We start from the raw sequence: 18,478 nt of genomic DNA, 5'->3' as shown, positions 1-18,478 counted from the left end.
CTACGGCTAATGACGCCAAAATGCTTTACAAGTGTTTCGACAGGTGGCTATGGTCCGGCCGCCCAATCAGTGTATTTGATTGACACGGGTCGGGTAGACCACACAATCGCACATCTGTATAAAAGTGAAGTCAACGCATCTTGACCTCTGGGTTTTTGTGAGAGGAGTTTGATTTTGAGATAGCGGATATGTGATATAGTGACATTTATAGTGCGATTTGTTTAGTTATATTTAGGCTAAGACAAATTGCACATTGAATCGGACAGGCTAGAGACAGACAGAGTATACATATAGTGACACATTAATAGATGCATAGATAGAAATATATATAGACAGATTAATAGATAGATACATATATAGAGTAATAGATATATACATATATAGATTAATAGGTAGATACATATATAGATACATAGATATATTAATATAGATAGATACAGATAGATAGATAGATAGATAGATAGATAGATAGATTAGAGGATAGATTGCAAATAGATAGATAGATAGATCATCAAAAATTGGGGCTTCCCCGAGAAGAGGATGATGTACATTCGTGGTGTGGGGACCAGCATTCCCATTTGGAAAAACCAACAACAGTGGAGATGTATGTATTGTGATTGGCAGCTAGCCTACTGCAACAATACATCATCCATGATGCGCCATTTAAGGAGGCAATCATCCTGCCATTTTGCAGGGTTGCAGACAGATGGTGCATTCCCCCTGTACCTAGGCCTGCTACTGGACACTGCTGGGCCATCTAAAGCAAGGTATGCATTGTTTTTTGAAATATAATTATAATTGAAATATAATAACAAACTGTTGGACACTGTTTAGAAAGTCCATAGCCCTGTGTCAACCTTAAGCCCCTAACAACCCATAATTCCAACTACCAACTGCCAATCATGTTAAAAACAAGCTTCAATGTGAATATCATAATATTGTTGTCAATATAATATACTATTGTTGTGGAATATACATTTTATAGGTCTACATATGAGCACCCAGTCGATACAAGCCAGTTGAAGACATCATTTTGGTTTTCCTAATTGTTGTATAGTTCTACATTCCATTTGATTTTTCGCCTGCACACTGAGCATAAACGTTCAGTAACATTAACCCTGTTTATGAAGGTTTCCAAATAATGAACCAGTAGGCTACAGTTTCAGTCTATGTTATGTTATGCTATGTAATCTGATTCATATAATATATACTTCATATATAACCAGTAGGCTACAGTTTCAGTCTAATTGCTGTTTTCATCATCAGGCCCATCATCAACATCAACACCAGTAGGAAACACACAGGACAGTTTATGGGAACTTTTTGATAATGCAATAATCGTATCCATGAAACCCGGATGATACACAGTGCTACAGCTGATGCCACAGTGGAAGTGAAAAAAATACCTCCATGATGGTGTTTTTGTTACCCCCTAATGTGTACTGGAAAGAGAGAGAGCAGTAATCTTTTTCCATTTACAGTATGTCCCTTGCTTAAAAGATATCTTTGCATGCCAGCAACAAGTGTCCCCTGTGAGAGGATTTTTTCAGCTATTGAGAAATTATCTGTAAAAAAAGAAGTAGACTAAGTCCTTCCACAGCAGAGAAATTAATATTTTTAATAAAAAATCTCTAAAAAGTGAGACATTGTGGCTGACTTTTTTTAATTAATATTCATTTTCATGACCAAAATAACATTATGCACAGTGAAAAGCCTACAGGTTACAAGCTTCACATATTAGAACAATACAATAATAATAAAAACAACACATTTTTAATGGCTCGTTGTCAAGGTTGTTTCAGATCAACACCTGCAAGTGACCACAAGGTGTCAACGTTGAGACGGGTGTCGGATTGATTCGAAGCCTCGACACAATATGGCACATTTGCTTCAACTGTTTCTTTGCTTCACGAAGCCTCGATCTGCCCGCCACTACCAAATACAGCGTGCGTCTCACTCCCGCCGATCAACTCCTCAGGTAAGACTCGCATCCTTTGTGTGGTTTGCTCAACTGCCTCTTGGAGTCCGAGTTTACCATTTCCCCCCTTTTTCCCAGCAATTCTTCCTTTTTATAATTTCCAGTTAATTGTTTAACATCCCGATATGGGCACGGAAGGGGCGGATTTTCTTTACACCGCCACATAATGTGTAGCAAATACTGCACTGAAAATATTTACTTTCTATTAAGTGGAAACTTGTCGTTCATTGTATAAATATTCTATTAATGTTTTACACATTAAATTATGTACCTGCTTAAGTGGATCCTGGAGAGACTTGTCATAATTTGGTGTCAGAGGCATTAAAACATTTGCAATCTCCTGCTTCAGATGAAATGTGTGTTTATTTTCATTTTTACTATTTGGTTTCATTGTCATTTGGAACAGTTTTGTTTTGGAATGGCTGTCTTAATCAGTATCTGCTGAAATCTGTTTATCTGTGAGGTTGTTGATGTGGATGTTACTTTTTCAACCACTTTGACCTTAGAATGGAGTGTGTGCACGTTATTCATTATTTGAGAACTAGGCCTTTTCCTTAATTGACTTATAATTCTGATAAATTTTAGAACTTGTGCACATATATACATTTTGATCCAAAAGTAAAACACAAAGAACAGTTCAGCATGTTATTTATTAATTTTTTTTTCTGCTGTTTTCAGTGGTAACTGTTGTTAAATCCATGTTTTTTTAAATTTTAGAGCAGTGTTAAAAATACTCCCATGTTTATTGTTAGTCCTTAACTGTGTTTGGGTAGTAGTTACTCAAAAAAAGTAGTCCACGACAAATTATTAATTACTTCTTTTAAAATTGTAATTATTTACACATTGATTACTGTGACAAAAGTAACGACTAATAATTACTTTACTTTCAATTTTACTTTACTTTTCTAGGTATTAAACCTAAAATAAATAAAAAAATGCACTACAAAGTGAAACTCTAGTGGTTTTATTAATTTAATATTGACGGAAAGATTACACAAGTATTATTTGTATTGGCTACACTAGCAATATCAACAAAACTTTTTATTTATTCATTTATTTATTTATTTTTTAAATAAAGAAAACAAATAGGGTGCGCTTTCTTCATTCTCATATTCCACGAATATCTTTCTGAAACGAGTCACTTCATGGACAAAAATGGCATGAGAAATATATCTATTATTTTTTAAATAAAGAAAACAAATAGTATTTTATCTCTGATAAAATAATCCATGAAAACCAAAGTGAGGTATGAATGCTTCCCTGAGCTCAGTTAAAATGTCATCATGCCCAAATAATACTGTTAACTAGTAAAAATAATCATCCACGTGGGAAATCAGGCTTCGAGATGCATGAATATGCGCAAAGGAGTCCACATGACATCTTCGATCTGTTAAAAAAAAAAAAAAAAAAAAAATTTTGAAGTTCATCTCGGTTACTTTTTCTGTTAAAAAAAAAAAAAAGAGTGAATAGGAAGTGCTATATCATACACACCCGGCGCAAAAATGCGACATAGAGCCTGCTTACAATTATGTTCATTAGTTTCAATGGCCAGCGCCGCTCGCATTTTCCCCGGCCCAGCGCCACGTCACCGTTTAGTGTAGCAAATGCATTTGCGCTCATTTGTGCGCCCATGGCGCAAGCTTATCTCAAAAAAGGGAGATGTGTCTAGGCTGGCGCACAGCTTATGGCTAAGGAGATGAAAATAGACTGCTCATCCTTAAGACCAACTCAGAGCCTGGTCTAAAGTCTGGCGCAATGTTTGTTTCTTTGTTATTTAAAGGGCGTATTAGTATAGGCGGGTCCACAGCAGCGCGTACGCATGCGCTATTAAACACAGGGATGCACAGCAACACACAAACATGCCAAATATAAAAATTAAATAATTGCCAATGCATAAAAATTTTTTGTAGGCTAATTAAAAATAAAATGCTTACCACATGTATAATGGATGATCATCGCATGTATCAAATTAGGCTATCTATTTGCTCGCAAATAGAGCGCGTTCTATCTTTAAACTTGCCAGATCCGCCGTATAAATAACCAAATCCGTCATGGCACGAGCGCAACTGGCTCTTAAAGGAATGAAGAAGAGACTCTGATTGGTTTATTGCATGCTTAAAAAAACACCCATTACTTATTAAGAGGAATAGGGACAGCCGGTTAGACCATGTGCGCCGGGCAGCGCCAACCGATTTTCGTCGTTAACCCTCTATGAGTGGGTTACCATATAAGCAACAATTAATTTATACTCATTTCCTTGTTATTCTGAAAAAAAACTACGATATATCATTATAGAATTAAAAGAAAGGTAGGCCTTAAGGTAGCCAATGATGTGCTGTTTTTAAGTCCTGACAACTGAATGTCCTCCCAAAACTCCTTTCCTGTCACACCACCACAGAGACACCTGTTGAAGTGCTCCAGAAATTGCTCCTATTAACCTGATTTCTAAACATCTTTTTCTCAGGGATTTTTTGCAACATCTTTGGTAAGTAAATTAAGATATTTTCATTCATAAAATCAATTTGTCTAACATAGTTTTTATAGGTAAGAAAATATCAAAGGTTGCCATATGGCGTTCTAGCCACTATGGAAAAATAGGTGTGTTGCCACCATATAGCAACACTGTGTACCTAGTGGAATTGCAGGAATGTAGTATTTCCCCATTGCTGGGATTTTTATAGATAGTAGCATCAATAAATTACTCGTTATTTAATGATTTGAAGTGTCTATTGTAGTATAGTTGTATTTATGTATAAATAACAAAATTATGTCTTTATTTCAGAAAATGAATACAGCTATATATTTTATGGGAAAGGGGCAGCAGGAAGAGTGCAGAGTTGGCCTGTCACTTGGAGAATAAAGGAAGTGCTAAAATACCCACAAGCTGAAGGGGATCGTCCCCATGAAGTGCAGCAAATGTGACTTGCACCTTTGCATCACAGCTGAAAAGACTGCTTTTGCAGTTTCATGGGATCTCACTTGAGAAATATGACTTGGAGTTGGACTGAGACATGTGCACAGTGATGGACTGGAAAGAACCCACACTGAGGGCAGCTGTGGCCTAAAAGTCAGAGTGTTGGACTAGTTGCAAGGTCACCGGTTTTGGAGTCTGGTGCTGGTAGGGTTAGCCAGGTGGGAGGTGAATGAACAAGCGCTCTCTTCCACCCTCAGCTGTAAGCTGAAGAAGTGCCCTTAGGCAAGGCACTGAACCCCAGTTCTCCCGGGGAGCTGGATATATAGCTGCCACTGCTCCGGGGAGTGTGTTCACGGTGTATTCCTTCTCACTGCTGTGTGTGTGCACTTGGGATGGAGTTCCAGTACAAACGCAATTCAGTATGGGTTACTATGCTTGGCAAAATCACAACTTTCACTTCTACTTTACTTCAGGGGGAGCCCCTATGTATTATTTAGTTTTATGTTTTCATGTTCTACATGGTATTAGTGCATGTTCCATGCCTACCATACATTACTTAACTTGTATAAAATACTTCCAAAAAGACTTTTATTTTTTGTTGTTAGGAATCTTTATTGGATGTAAAACAATAAAAGTTGATAGATGATATGAATATATAATTTCTTGAATTTTTTTTGTCCGTTTGCAAGCCTTATTATAATACTTTTAAGTACTATTTTGAGGTTAAATGATAGGAACCTACTTACTTTTGGTTTGCATGAGGTTCCAAGTATAAAGAAATCTATCAATATATCTAAAAAGAAATGTCATCAATTTAAATAGAAAAGATAATCATGGTTTAATGAAAACTACTTTTTGGTAATTTCCATTGTGGTACACTGTTGCCATGTAGCAATTTTCCTAAATACCCCCAAAATTTTTTGCATTTTTTTTTTTTTGGTTGTATAATTGAAGCTATTTCATGTAAATAAAATCTTATTTAAAAAAGATATTTTGCTGGTGGAACATAATGGGTACCATAGGGGTTTGAAATAGCAAAAGTGGATTTGGGCTAGCCACAAGGTGCTACCTGCTTGCGTGCACTTTACACACTTTGCGTTTAAGATCATTAAAAATAGGGGCCCTAAATGTCAGTACCTCTCAAAGAAGATACTGAAATAAAATTACATTTAAAATGTAACACACACAGAAAAATGGTAAATTAGAATACAGTTAGGCATTACAGTGAAATGCTTTATACTTAACTCTGGTCCTTAAAGGCATAGTTCACCCAAAAATGTAAATTCTGTCATTAATTATTCACCCTCATGTCATTCCAAACCAGTAAGACTTTTGTTTATCTTCAGAACACAAATTAATATATTTTTGATGAAATCCAAGAGCTTTCTGACCTTAAATGAACAATGCCACTAGTGCTGCGTTCCAAGGCTAGGCCAGAAAGGTAAGTACAGAATATAATTAAAAATAGTCCATGTGACATTAGTGTATGGCTCCAACCGTATGTTGTGAGCATGAAGTGATGATAGCATTACAAATAATGCAAGTTATGTAGTCAGATTACTTTTCAAAGTAACTATTAGGTTGTATTAGTTAGCAGTGGTTAATGCATTTGATTAACATTAACTAACAATGAACAAACGCATCTGTTCAAACATTTGCCGGTGCTTTTGTTCATGTTAGCTTATTCATATACTAATGTGTTGGATTAATACATTGGATTAATATGAACTAACAATGAACAACTTCACTCTTCAGGATTACTTAATTTTTTTTAATGTTAACACAGAAACATTTACTAATGCATCTCTTCATTATTAACATTAACTAATTTTCATAGCTGTAGTTAAAAGCATTAGTTAAAATGAACTAAAAATGAACAAGCGCATCTGTTCAGCATTACTTAATCTTTGCTCATGTTTAATTATTCATATACTAATTAATGCATTAGTTCATGTATTGATTAACATGAACTAACAATGAACTATATGCTTGTCGATAACTTATTTAATAAGCTTTATTTAATTATAATACAGTATATTACCGTTATTACATTTATTTAGCAGCTAACACACAATGGATAAACAATACTAACTCCCCATTTGGACACTGATTTGGGCTATTGGTAAACTTGGACAACATCTAAACATCCAACAGATAATGTAGCTCATGTTTGTAGACTGTTTATTAACATGATTTACCTACTATCAAGGGTATTTAAGGGAATTAATTTTTGAAACTTATTGTAAAGTTTACACTAGTCCAACATTAACTGATGTGTTACGAATATTTGTATACTGTTTATTAACACCATTAAGGCATACCACTAACAAAAAAAAAAAAAAAAAAGAAGAAAAAAAACGTCTCTCCAGTTACGAGGAATGTAACCATGGTTCCCCTAGTGGGGAACGTGAACCTGCACGTCCTCTAGGAATTGCTATGGGGAACACCACCTCAGTGTGACTTCGTGTCTCAAACATACGAATGAAAAAGCACCAGCGAGGTTGGCCGGCGTGGCCTCTGGCGTCACTACCGGTCGCGACTATGAAACAGAGGCACCGGGGAAACTGCGTCATTTACTGCTTAGATCTGAGAGAAAACTGCGTCTGAAGCATGGCAGAGCCTAGGAGGCGCGGTGTCTGCGTTCCCTACTCAGGGAACCATGGTTACATTGTAACCTGGGCGTTCCAGGGGCTAAAGGGAACTTCGAACTAAAATCCTCTAGGGGTCGCTATGGGGAACAGTATACCTTAGCCATGCTGTAGGGGAGTGCAGGCCAGAGATCATGGCGGGAACGCTAAGTACCAACTCCTACCATTTCAATGGGGAGTTGCCCCGGGGCGTTTAGGCGGTTGTCTGTGCTGACAGCCCTTCGGCCAAGGCCCTAAGCTACATACCCAGCTTAATTGTTAGGGCCTGCGGCCAGGTGGTAGAAATGCCAGGCTTGGAATCAGGGAAGATTCCTTTAAAAAGGGATACCAGCTAGGGAACCTAGCATTTTATACTAAGTCTAGCCTGTCACACACAGGGGCTACAGCTTGCTTCGCAAAAAGCTTTGCTGGAAGGAGCTGTCTCAACAGATCTCCAGTAGCAGCACCTGTTTAGATGGGTATCCCGAGGATACATGGGTGGAGTGTGGCGCCCAAGATGAGCGGGGCTTTTACCAGCTCAAGAAAGGGCCGCGAAGAAGCGACGGTGAAGCCTCACCATATAGGATTTTATAAAGAGCATGAGAGTACTAAGCGTGCGAACTTACCGCAGCGTGGATTTCAGAAGGAGGTGTGCAGGCTTCCGTGCACACCCACCATATCATGGATTTTCAAATACCTGTTCCTAAGGAAGGAGGCTCTGGTGGCACTCCTGATAGAGCGCTAGCTCATAGAGGAATGGTGCATCTCAAAAAAAGAAGTATGTTTGAGAGTCATCAATAGATCTCTGTGGAAATAATAATGCTGGCAGGCTCTCTGGGAAAACAGTGAACTCCAGTCTCATGGAAACTACAGGCAGAGAGAGAGAGAAACGCGGCTCATGACCCTTCTTGCCTGCCGGAGAAAGGGGGCGGCTGCTAAACTACCCGCGAGAATGGCCGAATGACCCTTCGTATTTGAGGGCGATGCTGAAGTGTATAAACAAATACACTGGCTATTGAATGGAGCCCAAGGAACCAAGGTCACAATCATCTCAAAGAGAGGGAGCGAGGGAGGCCCAGTGGAGGCGTAGCCCTTACCATACAGGATTTCAGAAGAAGTCTTTGGGGAGTCTTGCGTGCACGCACTTACCAATAAGTGGATTTTAGAAAGTCTTAAGTTAGATTCAACAGGTTTGTTCCTATAGTGTGACAGTGAAAGGTTTTTTTTTTTTTTTGTTTTTTTTACTGTCTATGGTTACAGCACACCACATACTTAACAGGATTCCATTCAAATCAAAATCACAAATCACGACTGTAAATAAGGCTGAAATCTCCTTGCGGACAAACGTGACTTTAGAGTAAACAAATTTTGGACAACTTGCTGTGAAGAAATGGCCATTATAATATTTGGATATCTTTTTTTACGAAAGTTAGGTAGGGGAAAAAGGTCTGGATGAAGTAAAGCGGAGATGGTGTGAACATAGAACTTATATATTACAGTGCGAGCTGGAGGAGAGTAATAAGCTTCGTTTTCTCTTTGGAAAATGCTTGGGTCCAGTGGATCGATCTACTGCGCGCACATTTGTTCTGGGTTCGGCGGTTAAAACCGCCCGCGAGAACAGGAACAGACTTCTGGACCTACAAAAAACAATAACATCTGATGGAGTGGGATTAACTGACTTGGAAAGCCGGATAGAAATGGTCCTCTTGGAAGACTTTTCCAGTGACATTCGCCATAAATAGCAGCTTTAAAACGCAAAATTGATTACCAGCTGTTTGTCCATCCTGACCATGAGTTGCTCACTTCCAGTTAACGTTAGAGAAAAACACCTCCTTCTTCTCTAAGTTTGTTTGTTTATTTATTTAATGCATTGATTATATAATATAAATGTATACCACTGTTATGTAATAATATAATATGTAATAAAAGTTTCTGGAAAATGTAAGAGATGCATGAATAGATAAGCTTCCCACTCATTTGAGGTCAGTAAAATCAATAATGGCTAGCTTTGCCCAGGTTAACGGTAAGTCATGTTAATAAACAGTCTACACATGTTAGTTAAACATTAGATAATGCTGGACTAGTGCACACTTTATAATAAGGTTTACAAATTCCCTTAGTAAATGTTTAGTTAATGGTAAGTCATGTTAATAAACAGTCTACACATGTTAGTTAAACATTAGTTAATGTTTGACTAGTGCACACTTTACAATAAGGTTCACAAATCTCCTTAGTAAATGCTTTATTAATGGTAAGTCATGTTAATAAACAGTCTACAAATGATAGTTCTCGACATGGCGTTAACGCCTTGGGGACTACCTTCCTTCCTAACCTACCTGAAATCCTATTGCACAACGGCAGTGAAGTTGCAACTCTCACTGGCCAATGCCAGCCAAGACTATATAATGCGCCATATTGGTGGCATAAACTCAGAATCTTCCTCTTTCATTATCCTACTGAGACAGCTGTAGAGAAGATGCAAGAAGACAGAATTTTTCATTATCCTACTGAGACAGCTGTAGAGAAGATGGAGGAAGCTGTAGAGAAGATGCAAGAAGACAGTATTTGTTCTGGACGTGGTTGAGGCATGTTGAATGTTTGAGTTCTGCTTTTGGGGACCTGTCGAGGCCCCGGACACCCACGAGTTCTGCATCCGTTGCATTCCAGGAGATCTCGGTCTAGAGTAGAAGTCCCAGTAGGGTCTCAGCTAAGAGCAAGCTGGATTCTTGGTTCCTTTACTCGGGCCGCCAAGGTGCTGCTCTGAAGCAAGCTTGACACCCCATTCCTCCCTGACCTGCCACGGCGAGGCTAAAAGCGTGGGACTGGAGCGCCCCCATGGGGCTCAGCTCACGCGCTGGTGGAGTCGGGAGATTCAAGATCAAGTCTGCTTTATGTGTCAATTCTTCCACATGTACAGTACATACATATAGAGAATCGAAATTGCATTACTCTCAGACCCCCGGTGCATACAGATAACACTATAGAGCCTAAAAATACAGATCAAATTAAAAATATAAGATATAACTATACAATAGGGAATATAAAAAAAGACATATAATAAAAAATAAAAATAAAGTTAAATAAAGCAGCGCAAGGCACATGGCAGATAGAGTGCAAATCAGTGAATAAACAGTGCAGATAAAAAGATTTTTAGTGCAAAAAAAGCTTATTTTGTCTGATTAAAGTGACAAAAGAGCTCAAGAGCAGTTATTTTATTTAACTGACTGATAAGGTGGTAGAATGACGTCAGTTCCATGGTGAATGAGGTAGTGAGCAGACCAATGCTGCACAAAGTGACTGGTGCATGTCATGCGATATATGTTAATGGGGGGGGTGGAAGGACCTGGGGGAGGTGGGGGATCGGGGGGGGTTCAGAGTTCAGTGGTGCCTGGGGCAGAAGAGGGACAGGGGGCAAGACATGGGGGGGCAAGGTTCAGCTTCCTGACAGCCTGATGGATGAAGCTGTCCTTCATTCTGCTGGTCCTGGCCTGGAGACTCCATGTCTCTCCTCCTGATGGCAGCAGACTGAAGAAGCTGTGTGTGGGTGTGTGGGATCACCCTGCGATGCAGAGGGGCTTTTTGCAGTGAGGACAGTTCCCGTAAATTTCCTGGAGGGAGGAGAGAGATACACCAATGATCTTCTCAGCTGCTCTCACTATGAGTTGCAGAGTCTTTCAGCAGGACGCGTTGCAGGCAACATACCACACAGTGATGCAGCTAGTCAGAATGCTCTCGACGGTGCCTCTGTAGAAGGGTTACATGATGGGGGGGGGGCTCTGGCTCTCCTCAGTTCTGTGGAGGGAAGTAAAGATGCTGTTGTGATTTCTTGGCCAGTGCTGCAGTGTTGTCAGGGTCCAGGAGAGGTCCTCTGTGATGTGCACACCCAGGAACTTGGTGCTGCTCACTCTCTCTCCATAGTCGCACCTGATGGTCAGAGGAACATGCTGAGTGTGCGGCTCTCCTGAAGTCAACAACAATCTCCTTCGATACCTGACTCCACGTTCAGAGAGAGATTGTTGTCACTGCACCACTCCAGCCAGGCGGCTCACTTAAGCATCCTGTAGTTTGACTCATCCTTGTTGCGCAATGAGACCCACCACAGTCATGTCATCCATAAGAAACTTAATAAAGAGGTTGGAGTTGTGTGGCCGGTGTGCAGTCGTGGGTCAGCAGAGTGAAGAGAAGGAGGCTCAGCACACATCAGCTTGGGGGGGCCCCAGTGTTCAGTGTGATGGTGCTGGATGTGTTGCTGCCGACCCGTACTGCCTGAGGTCTTCCAGTCAGAAAGATTTTCGCTAAAGCCGATGGAGCGGAAGCCCGTGGATATACGCGCATTCCGCCCATCGAGGAATCCATCGCTGCGCACCTCTGCCCCTCCTCTGGCTCTCTAAAGACAGGTGCTACGCTGCCGTCAAGGCCCTGCCGTTTGACCGCACACATCGCGGACAAAGCGTACGCTGCCTCGGGAGAAGCAATTTCAGCTCTGCACACAATGGCAGTGCTCCAAGTTTTTCAGGCATGGCTTCTGAAATCCCTGGATGAGGGCGGGGTGGATCCCGAGGCGTTAAAAGATCTACGCGCAGCAACGGATTTTGCGCTCAAAGCCACAAAGAACACGGCCCAGGTGATCGGGCGTAGCATGGGTTACATGGTCGTGGTCCACCGGCACCTGTGGCTGACTTTCACAGAGCTGAAGGATGCGGACAGGAGGGTGCTGCTCAATGCTCCTGTATCTCCATCTGGCCTATTTGGAGATGCAGTCGAGGCTATCGCGGAGGGCTTTCTCAGAGGCACAGAAATGCTCTAGGGCGATGAGTCACTTCCTGCCGCGCCGGGCTGCAGCACAGCCTCCTGCGCGCAGTAGATCCTCATCTGTTTCCAACCTGCCATCGACCCCCCTCTGCTTCCACTTCATCAGCACCAGATCTGGAGCCATCTGTTCTCGCCAAAACTCTGTGGCAGAGGACACCAAAGGAAAGGCGTCACAGCTTTAAGAAAGGCGGGAACCGTCCCGGGGGAGCTCCTCCATTGGATCAAAAACCTCGTTCCTGATGGGAGGGCGCAGAGGAGGAGAGCGCTGAGTGGCGGGCCCGCTGCGAAGCGTCTGAGACGTTCTCACGAAGTCCCCTTGGCGGTTGCAGGTGAGTATGTGAATGTCTGTGTTGTGTATGTTCGAAATGCAATAAAGAAGAGCATTTTTCTCCTCCTCCAGTGACAACGGCCTTACAAGCAGCCGTGAAACCGTCAATAGAACCGGGCTTGCAGCTTCCAGGAGCCAGGAGTGCGTACAAGATTTAATGTCCACTCTGAACGCATTCAGACTGGGCCGTCCCGTTGCATTGAAGGAATATCAGATTCTCTTGGGACGGATGGCGGCGACCGCGACGGTCTGTCACCTCGGTCTACTCTATATGCGCCCCCTCCAGTTATGGCTAAAAACTCAAGTACCGAGAGAAAGTGGTCACGATGTTAATGTTAATGGTAAGTCATGTTAATAAACAGTCTACAAATGTTAGTTAATGTTTGACTAGTGCACACTTTACATAATGTTCACAAATTCCCTTAGTAAATGTTTAGTTAATGGTAAGTCATGTTAATAAACAGTCTACACATGTTAGTTAAACTTTAGTTAATTTCTTTAAAATTTCTTTAAAATCATATTCTTTGGTAAAGCAGTCACAGTTTCGCAATTTCTTCCCAACACAATTTCTATTGAGTCAATATGCTGTTCAGGGGGCCTAGAAACCACAGCGACACCCTTTGCTTCAGGCTTATATTTTATCTTTGCTATGTTGATTTTCAGAGAGCTACTAGTAATTCAAGTACTTACATGAATCTGGTAGTGAAGCCTCTGTTAAAAGACGATGTATTCTGAACGTGTTCCTCTTTGAATGATGTAAGAGTAGCAAGCATGCAGTCTTTCAAGTTAGAGAGAGAGAGAATTTGCCTTTCAGATTTGTTTATCAGTAGATGTAGAACAGAAAAATCTCTCTCCTCAAAGTAGTAAATACATAATAAAGAAACAATTGACAATGTTCTACAAATAAGAGATTACCTGTATTGTGATTTTTTTTTTCTTGTCAAATGTGGGCTCAATCCAGAAAGATTTGCGTCATAGTTTCTCTCTTTCAATTTTATTGTGACGATGAAAGGGGTGGTGAGATGATAATATTTTTGGCAATCTGATGGGAAGAAAAAAAAAAAAAAAACTGGGTGAACGGGGTCAGTGGGCATTGTGTCATGTGACTTGAATGCAATGCAAATGCAGAGATTCCAGTTATACATAACCTCATTTGTGCTCGTCAGAGAAACTTACAAAAAATAAACAAAGTGGTAGAACTTAGGCTATAGCTTCCATTAGGCCTACTAGTAAGGCATGTTGGTAAATAGCTATGATATGTGTTTCATATATGTTTCTATTATTATATTATTATTTTATTATTATTATTTATTATTATAACACAGCGTGTCAAGAGTTTTGGACCAAAACCAAAGTGTCATGGCCTCTGCTGCCCTCTAGAGGATATAAAGCTGAAAGTCTGTGTAATTTTTCTACATAACAACAAAATGGCTGCATCGTTATAATCCGTGGGCTTGGTCATTAAGTTGCAGTCATATTAAGTTTAAAGTTAAACTGAATAAAAATTAGAAATGTTTCATTAGAAACTAGCTGAAATAAGTTTTTGTTTTTAAATATATATTATTTAATTAAAAAAAATGTTTTGGTTTGTGTATCTATAATAACACTGCAGCGCCAGCTTGAGGCCACAATCAGGCCAAGATTGTTTTTCTGCTATGAGACCCCTCGTCAACCACTTTATTTTTCATCAAGGAGGGCTTATTTTTAATAAAATTTAATAAATGTAAACAATCAAATATGACTGAAGAACAGTGAGTATAAAAACAGAAAATGAACGTGCTTACATTGATTAATGAAGTGATGATCGTGGCGGGTCATTAGGTGTTAAAAAAAAAAAGTGTGTAGTGTGGTCAGAGCAAACTTGACTTTGACGATGTGGGAGTTTTTTTTTTTTTTTTTTTTCTTTCTGTCTTTGCTTCAGAGCTGCTGTAGAGTTGCAGAGTGAGAAAGGTTTCATTATATTTATCTGTTTTATTCACAACAACATCATGAAGATCCTTCAGCTTCAGCTTTGTGAGTTTATTACGTTTTTGTGTATGTCTGCATGTGCTTTGTCGTTTTTATGTTATAGATTCTCAGTGGTTGTAAGCAGGTATTCTTAATCATGATGTTTGCTTATGTATTTATTTATTTTTTTATTTATAGATGTATTAATCTGTTGTCAGTATGCAGTGTCAGATCTATTAACTGATCTGGGATCAAATGTGACCATAAACTGTGATCTTGATGAAAATGAGGTTTATTGGATTTTACTGAAAACAGCAGATCCTCCAACACGTGATTCTACGATCTTTGTCAACCACAACATCACCTTTTTACCCTAATAAAACATTCAGAAAGAAATATTCAGTGCAGTTTAAACATCGTCTGGTTATTAATAATGTGACTGCTGATGAATTAGGAGTGTATTATTGTATGAACACACGCACACCTCCAAAACTCAGCAACAGCACCAGAATATACTTCAATGGTGAGTTAATTTTACTGCTTCAGTGATCAAGAAATATTGATAATAACTACTTATGCTGATGAATCTTACTGCTTCCATTTTTTTTAGATACTTATAAAAAACATAATTATATCAATATATTATTTCTCATATCACAGTTTTCAAGTTTACAGAATCACAACATTTGTACCATCAATGCAACAATTGTTACTTTAACAAACTGTGGGCACTTTCTTACAGAATCAGCTCAACTAACTGAGTCTGACAATAGTGCAGTGCCGGAGTTTATTGATCAAAATCAAAAGCAATGTCAGATTATTATCATCATATCTGCTCTGATGAATGGACTTCTGCTCATTGTGCTGATCGGTGAGTTATTTTCAGCCATCTGTAAAAATATGATTATGATGTTCTTCTCTAGTGTAAACTTTTTAATTTTGACTTTTATTGTTATTTTGCCATTTATGTGACTTACATAAGAGCTTTAGAATTATACTTACATAATGTCATTAGAATTAAATACTGAATCTGACTAAATCACTGTTTCGTTTTAGGAGTAGTAAAAGTTATTGTTGGTGGAAAAAGAAGGTCTACAGAACGATCACAACAACTCAACACTGATCGACAACAGACTCAAGTTATAGAACAACATCAGGACCCAAACCAATTACAGGTAACCAACATCATAACTTTACAATTTAGAACATTTATTTCTGTAAGCTGGGATTCATGCTGACCTATTATTCCAACTATAGTATTTGAAAACATTTAGAAAATTTTGCTTTAGTGACAACTGCACCTAAAATGCTCATTTTGTTTTCTTCATTGTTTTTTTAGTACGCTGAAGTCGATTTTACCAAGCTGCGTAAAAAAAAAACGTACCAGTCAGGTCGACAGCACTTATGCTGCCCTAAAGACGACAAAATCATAAACATGCACGCATGCACTTATGATACTTTCCTGATGCACATGCAAACATCTGAGCACAAGCCAGTCTAACATACAAGCATTTCAAACTGGGTAAAAAATGTTAAAAATGTGAAAGAATTAAAAAGATTGAATTTGCCATTGTTTTACAGTACTTTTTAAGTTTAGAGTACGTATAAAATTATTCTAATAATGGGCAGAAATATTATGGAAATGTCTTCTTAATATAAAGTAAATATTTTCAGATGAATATTATATTTTATTTTAAATATTTTGGTTTTTTTTTCACAGTTAAAAACACATGGCATTTTATAGCTGCATTTATATTTTAGGGAGTCCCACAAGATAATCATAATATCATAATGTCATCATAATGTATGAAATCTCTGCTTAATATTAAAATATGTATTTAAGAACTTTTTTTCACTAGTTGGTCTGTTTTCGTAATCGGAAAACCTTTGTTTTGCAATATCTGTGATTGTAACGTGTTAGCTGTTGTTGATGTGAGTATCTAAATGTTTCTGTCATACATTGGTCTCTGTGAATATTATATCTTGACACAAATGGAATGATCTTAAAAGAGAGAATGTGAATATTATCTGTTTTGTTTTGTTTCGCACCTGGTGAGTTCGGTTTTTCAATGCTGTTGGACCCAGAAGAGGTAGCAATATCTGAAAGATTTGCAAATTTTTTTTATGAGAAAGAATTGTTTATATTGTTTAACATGCTTTAATTAATGCCTGTATAAATTAATCTGTATAAAAATGTAAGTCATTGTTGATAGATAAATAAAAAATGTGGTGGCTTAATTAACTAATAAAACATTTTTTTATTATTATTAATTTGTGTTGTTTTTGCCTTTAAGTATTTTCTGGATTGAAATACATTACTTTATTATTAAAACATCATTAAACAATATAAATAGGCTATAACTCTCTTATTAGGTTAGTATGACTCCCAATTAGGTTTGCAATAGTTTTTAATATATAAATAACATACAGTATAAATATATTATGAATTTATTTAAATAAAAAACACATTGTAAATGCAGTTTTAGCATCATTAAATAATGTCACAATCTCTATTGATGTGTTTTATGGCTGTATAAACTCAGATGCCATTATCAGATACAGAAACTGAATAAAAAAAGATTCATAATAAATTAAATTTAAAAAGTCTTATGACATTGTATGTATTGTTTATGTGTGCATATAGGCCTGTATGAAACACACTGCATACAAAAATACAAGCTACACAGTGTGGTTAAACTAAACTGAAGTGCTAAACCAAAACCATAAATATGTTCCGCTTGTTTGGTCAGTTGACAGCCAATGACAAACAGGGTCTGTCAACTTTGTCTAGAGTAGAGGTTTAACTTTAGACTCAGAGCAGTTTTTTTTTCTGCTATCTTTATGTTTATGTATCTCAGTTCTCACAGCTGTCTAAACCTCAAGTGGAAACCGAGCAGCGTTGCAGCTTGCTGGCAGTTTGTTATGTATGTCTATATATTTACTGTCAAATCATTTGATATTGTTAAGTGCTAAGTGCTGCTCACTCTTGATGCTGAACATTCTATTGCTGTGAATGTCCAACAGTTAATAGAATCCAAATGTCAAAGCCATTTCACAAAGATCTACAGGGTCTTTCTCAGAGACTTTGATTAAAATAATAAAATAAAATACTTTTACATAGTGGTACTATAAGTGCTGAAATTCTAGGGCTCATGAGGAAAAGCAAAATAATAATAAATAAAAAAGTTAAAAGAAAACAAAATAATAATAATCTTCCATTTAATTTAGCTATTATTGTTTAAACCTACATAAAAATCAAGTTTCACGCACTGCTGTATTACATGAAAGTGTTTCTATGATTCATGTGCATTGCATTTACAGTACGTCGTGTAACATGTTTAGAAAATCAAATACACGCAATTCCATAGTACACCATGGTACGTGTTTGGAATTTTGTTTATTATCTGGGCGGCCCCTGTTTCCCACTCATCTTACAAGCAGCGGCCTACTTCCAGTTTCGCAAGGGCCCTTGAGTTAAACCTCCACAGTACTCTTAGGTCCCCCTACAAGACCAAGGTGTGAAACCAGGTTGCCACGTGTAACCTCGTGTAGATATGTGCCATGTTTATAACAAATCTCAGTAACGTCACACTGACACACTGAAGTGTTCTAAATATTCAGCTTCTGTGGAATTCTCTCTTGAGTTTGGTGTGTCTCCTAACTCCAGTGCCATAAAAGTAAGTGACTCAATCCTGACAAGTGAAGATTTATCACTCGCCGAGTCTGTGCCAAGTTGATCACAGTATTGCGGACTCATTTCTCATTTCTTCGGAGCATTAATTTCCTTTTCACTTCTTTGAGGGTCTCTTTGTCTTCTGTGCTTCTTCAGAAAACTGTTGCCATCAATCCAAATGATTAAAATCAGGATAGAT

General features: G+C 38.4%; 1 long non-coding RNA gene across 1 annotated transcript; it reads left to right on the top strand.

The window, feature by feature from the left end:
- The first annotated feature begins 15,304 nt into the window (after positions 1–15,304).
- Positions 15,305–15,974, top strand: LOC122141690. Its single transcript, XR_006158005.1, has 3 exons — positions 15,305–15,477; positions 15,663–15,781; positions 15,946–15,974. It is a non-coding gene; the product is annotated as an uncharacterized LOC122141690 (long non-coding RNA).
- The last annotated feature ends 2,504 nt before the right edge of the window (positions 15,975–18,478 follow it).

The sequence above is a fragment of the Cyprinus carpio genome, chromosome B22 (genome assembly GCF_018340385.1).
Source record: "Cyprinus carpio isolate SPL01 chromosome B22, ASM1834038v1, whole genome shotgun sequence".
Classification (NCBI taxonomy): Eukaryota; Metazoa; Chordata; class Actinopteri; order Cypriniformes; family Cyprinidae; genus Cyprinus; species Cyprinus carpio.
Note: the sequence above shows the minus strand (reverse complement) of the source record. Positions and strands in the feature narration are given on the sequence as shown.